Raw genomic sequence first — 5,729 nt, 5'->3', positions numbered from 1 at the left:
AGTGTGTATGTATAATAATAATAATAATGAGTGTACTGCTCTAGGGCAGGTGCGTGAGCTGAGTTAAAACTCCAACTCGATTCAGGGAAGAATAGTTTGAGAGATTTTTACCTTGCCATTTCACACCGCAGTGCCCGAGATGGGCTTATTTTCAATTGGAAACATATTATGATCTATATTTTCAATTGAAAATGGACATCTTGCTGCCCGATGTTAGATTGCCAGAGCGGGGAATCGAACGCGCGACCCTGTACATACAAAGTCAACGCGTTAACGACCTTCGCCAAGACGAACCCTGTGCATGTATATGCCGATACAACTTTTCGTCGATGATTTCAACATTCGATTCTTTTTTTTAATAAGGAGATGTGCTGATTATTTTTTGGCAAAGGCAGGTGCAGCAGCTTCGAAGATACCAGCATAAAGTGCTAATAATGTTGATTCAGGTTTTGAGTCCGATTTCAATAATTCAAAAAACTTCCACTGATATTGACAAAATCAAAAGTTGATTGTATTTTTGGGAAGGCAGGTCTAGCGGTTTTGGAGATCCAGTGTATAAAGTGAAAAATATGGGGGTCGAAAATGAATATTAGATATATGTAGATAAAATCGTCAGATATTTCATAAAGATTTTAATAACTAGGTTTGGTATTTAGCCTTAAGGCAAGTTACATGAACTTCCCTATATGTGTAAATAATCGACTTAATCAAAAAAAATGTGTAAATAATATACTTCATCAATCCTGCTTTAAAAAAAACAATAATAATTTTAGCAAAGTTTGACGAATTTTTAAAATTAAACTACTTGTCGTAAGGCCATAATATTACAGTAAGTTCTATAAGACCATGATGTATCTCGCTATGAAAATCGGCTTAAATTTTTTTTCAACAGTTCATTACAAGAAAACGGCTCGGTAAATTTTCACCTAAAACTAATCAGTACTATTCCCAACTAATATCTTTCGAACAGTTTTTGATTTTTTGACATCGGTTCGGTAGGATGAGCTTAAATGTGAACGAAAAGTTTAACACTTTTTTTCAAATTGCAAAGAAACGGCTTGGCAGATTGTCGCACAAAATTGACAAACGATAGTCCTCACCGAAATACATCAAATAGCTTTTAAATTTCTAAAATCGGTTCAGGCGTTTTTGAGAAAACGTCGATCAAAGGTCTAATTTTGACAAATGCTAAAAAAACGATACCAATTTTTGCAAACTTTGACGAATTGTTAAAGCTGAACCAGTTGTCGTAGGGCCGTAATATTTTAGTATGATCTAAAAGACTATGGTATCTACCGTCAAAAAAATAATCATAAAAATCGTCGAAATTTTTTTTTTTAAAACTTTATTACAAGAAAACGGCCCGGCCGTTCTCTACCAAAAACTAATCAGCACGATTCCCAACCGATATCTTTCGAACGGTTTTTGAATTTTCAAAATCGATTCAGAATTGCGGACTAAAACGTAGACGAAAAATTTTTCACATTTCTGCGATTTATAAAGAAACGGCTTGGCCGATCGTCGCACAAAAACTGACAAACAATAGTTCTCGTCGAGATACATCGAATGGCTTTTAAATTTTTGAAATCGGTTCAGCCGTTTTCGAGAAAACGTCGATTTACGGCAAAAAATCTGTTCACATACACGCACACACACACATACACACACACACACACACATACTTTTTTCAAATTTGGTCTCATTCGATTCAGAATGGCTTGAAACGTCGAAAAAACATAAAATTAGCAATTCGGATTTTTTGATGAAAACATAAACTTCTCCTTCGGGAAGTTAATAAGAACTAGTTTGGTTTACACTACTATGGGTTCCGTACCAAGATTTACAATGTTTACCTAAAACGCGGTGCTTACGCGCTTGTATACGTTTTAAATACTTCAAATTACGGTACGGGAAGTTCCAGCTATTTTCCCTAAGGCACAATGGTTTTCACAGTATACTTGCCAAAAGTCAACTTGGACCTTTATACCCCTGTCTACCTTATCTCGATGACTTAGTTTTGTTCCGCACGGAGAAACTTTTACACAATGTTGATATAAATAATAAAGTAATAAGAAGTCGGCAGCTCTGACATGTCCAAGACCAAGACAAGACTTGAGCTCCTGAGTCGTGATCATCTTGAACCATGTGCCGTGTCACGTGTCCCGCATGACCTCTCGATGACCCGAGGTTATACATCACTCGGGGAGACCAGAATAAACTCAACGCAAATAGATTCGAACGAAGCATTTCAGACGGCCTGACATCCTCGATGGCCGTACGACGTACGTTATGCCATGTACCAAAATAAGTATTGCACCTTACAGATAGACATGTACTACTGGATTTTGCAAAAACTCTAACCAAAGGGTATGGGTGAATTTCAAATGGGTCAAATAAAATCGAACCTAAAATATCATATAAATAAGTTACACACGATTAGTGTTAGAAGTATCGAGGCAAAGTATCGATACCGAGTACTGAAAAAAGAATCGAGGCAGAGTATCGATTCCAAAAAAGTATCGTGGCAAAAGTATCGATACTACTCAGTATCGAGTACTTTTCATCAAAATCAAACATAAGGGCAGAAAGATTTAAAACTCACTATCGAATTACAATATTATGATAAATTCTATTGCCTGTATTTGATGCTGTTAAATCAGCATCATTTTCAATATTTTGAGAAGTTTAAAACAATAATTTTTTGATACTAAAAAGAAAAATGCTCATTAATTAAAAAATAGTATCGTTTTGTGACGAAAGTATTCATTTTTGAATTTAGTATCGGCTAATTTATATCACAAAGATAAATACTCATTAATTAAAAAATATAGTATTTTTTGTGACAAAATATTCATTTATGAATTTAGTATCGGCTAATTTATATCACAAAGAAATACTCATTAATTAAAAAAAAGTATTGTTTTGTGACAAAAGTATTCATTTGTGAATTCAGTATCGGCTATTTATATCACAAAGAAAAATACTCATTAATAAAAAATAGTATTGTTTTGTGACAAAAGTATTCATTTATGAATTTAGTATCGGCTAATTTAATATCACAAAGAGAAATACTCATTAATTAAAAATAGTATTGTTTTGTGACAAAAGTATTCATTTATGAATTTAGTATCGGCTAATTTATATCACAAAGAAAAATACTCATTAATTAAAAAAAAAGTATTGTTTTGTGACAAAAGTATTCATTTGTGAATTCAGTATCGGCTAATTTATATCACAAAGAAAAATACTCATTAATAAAAAATAGTATTGTTTTGTGACAAAAGTATTCATTTATGAATTTAGTATCGGCTAATTATATCACAAAGAAAAATACTCATTATTAAAATGATTAGTTTTGTGACAAAAGTATTCATTAATGAATTTAGTATCGGCTAATTTATATCACAAAGAAAATACTCATTAATTAAAAAAAAAGTTTGTTTTGTGACAAAAGTATTCATTTGTGAATTCAGTATCGGCTAATTTATATCACAAAGAAAAATACTCATTAATTAAAAAATAGTATTGTTTTGTGACAAAAGTATTCATTTATGAATTTAGTATCGGCTAATTTATATCACAAAGATAAATACTCATTAATTAAAAAAAAAAAAATTGTTTTGTGACAAAAGTATTCATTTGTGAATTTAGTATCGGCTAATTTATATCACAAAGAAAAATACTCATTAATTAAAAAATAGTATTGTTTGTGACAAAAGTATTCATTTATGAATTTAGTATCGGCTAATTTATATCACAAAGAAAAATACTCATTAATTAAAAAAAAGTATTGTTTTGTGACAAAAGTATTCATTTATGAATTTAGTATCGGCTAATTTTATCACAAAGAAAAATACTCATTAATTAAAAAAAGTATTGTTTTGTGACAAAAGTATTCATTTATAAATTTAATCGGCTAATTTATATCACAAAGAAAAATACTCATTAATTAAAAAAAGCATTGTTTTGTGACGAAGTATTCATTTAATATTATAATGTCGGCTAATTTATATCAAAAGAATTTATTATTTTAGAAAAAACAAGTATTGGCTTTAAATATTAGAATCGGAAATATAATAATTTTAATGGAAATAGGCGATTATAAAATAGTATTTATTTTAAAAAACAAGTATCGGCTTTAAATATTAAAATCGGAATTATAAAATTTTAATGGAAATACTTATTTTTAGTGATTATGAAGTAGTATTTATTTTAGAAAAAAAGATTCGTCTTTAAAAATTAGAATCGGAAATCGAATGTCTTAATAAATTATTTAACCAAAGTTGGTTGCGTGACAATTTCGCAGATAACAAGGTTTTTGCATATAACATACAAAATTTATTATCGTTGATAAACATATGTTCTCGGAGGTAACAGAAATTATATTATCGACGTACGTAATCTTAAACTTTAATTCTTTTATTTATTGTTAATCATTGGCTTCGAACTAGGGGCATTCATAAACATTTTCTTTAACAAAAACCATATCGCACTCGACTTATCGCTTCTTTCGTTCGTTATCTATGAAGAGCGGTGCCGCCACGACAAAAAAGAATGAGTAGTGTTCATAAAATGCGGTCGAACTTTTGGTGGGGTCAAAAAATATAGCCGATACTTTTTGAGTAGAATCGGCGCAAAGTATCGATACCGCCAAAAGAATCGACCCGAAGTATCGATTCCAAAAGTACTCATTATCGAAATCAAAGTATCGATACTTACTCAGTATCGATACTATCGTTCTAACACTACACACGATTGTACTCACTCAGTATCTTATTATATTAAATTTATCGTGACAGTTGTTTTATAGCACATTCACATATTGTGCAATGCGTTGCTCTAGTTTTGCATAAATGCACATCAGTTGCACCTGGATAAATATTTGGTGGCTATTACAGAGTTTTGTATTCTGCTTTGAACTACTTAGAATTATAAAAATTTTTCTGCCTTAATTTTTTTTGCAGATTGCGATAACTACTTAACTCCAATTACTTATAATTTAAATAAATGATACGTTATGTTTCTTTACATAATTTTACTTTGTAACATACTTCAAGTATTTCTATAATTTAAGAATTTAGACAAAAATTTGTGGTTTTTGATAAGTACTTAAAAATTTAATAAGCATATTAAGGCAAATTGCTGGAACTTTCCGTAACGAAAACTAAATTTAAAAAAAAAACTTTGCAAAACTTTGAAAAAATACGATTTTTGAGAAATTTTGAATTTTTTGAAAAATTTTACTTTTTTTGAAAAATTGGTTTTTTTATTATATTTGATATTTTAAATTTTGAACATTTTTTAAGCAATCGCTGCATAACAGGATTAGTCTTTAATTAGTCCAGTCATTTGAGCTTAAATTAGGTAAGAATCTAGAAATTCGAGATACCCAGCTGTAAGTCTGTAATACTTGTATATTGACACCCTAAAGTTGTCTCAAAATCTACATATGGTATTGATTGACACCTTACCATATGTAGCTTTTGAGATAACTTTAGGGTGTCAATATACAAGTATTTGCAGAGGTGAACTTATTGCAATGACTGGATTATAATACAATATGATAAGATGACGGTAAGATTTTTTTAACTTCCCGTAGGGTGTTTATAGTAGTGAAATGAGTAGTGCTGCCTAGGGCAGGTCCGTGAGTTGAGTTAAACTCCAACTCGCTTCAGGAAGAATAGTGTGAGAGGTTTCCCATTGCCATTTCACACCGCAGTGCCCGAGAT

Source organism: Ctenocephalides felis, unplaced genomic scaffold (genome assembly GCF_003426905.1).
Source record: "Ctenocephalides felis isolate EL2017-DRISC unplaced genomic scaffold, ASM342690v1 CF-g0.4_SCAFFOLD_03572, whole genome shotgun sequence".
NCBI classification, from domain to species: Eukaryota; Metazoa; Arthropoda; class Insecta; order Siphonaptera; family Pulicidae; genus Ctenocephalides; species Ctenocephalides felis.
Note: the sequence above shows the minus strand (reverse complement) of the source record.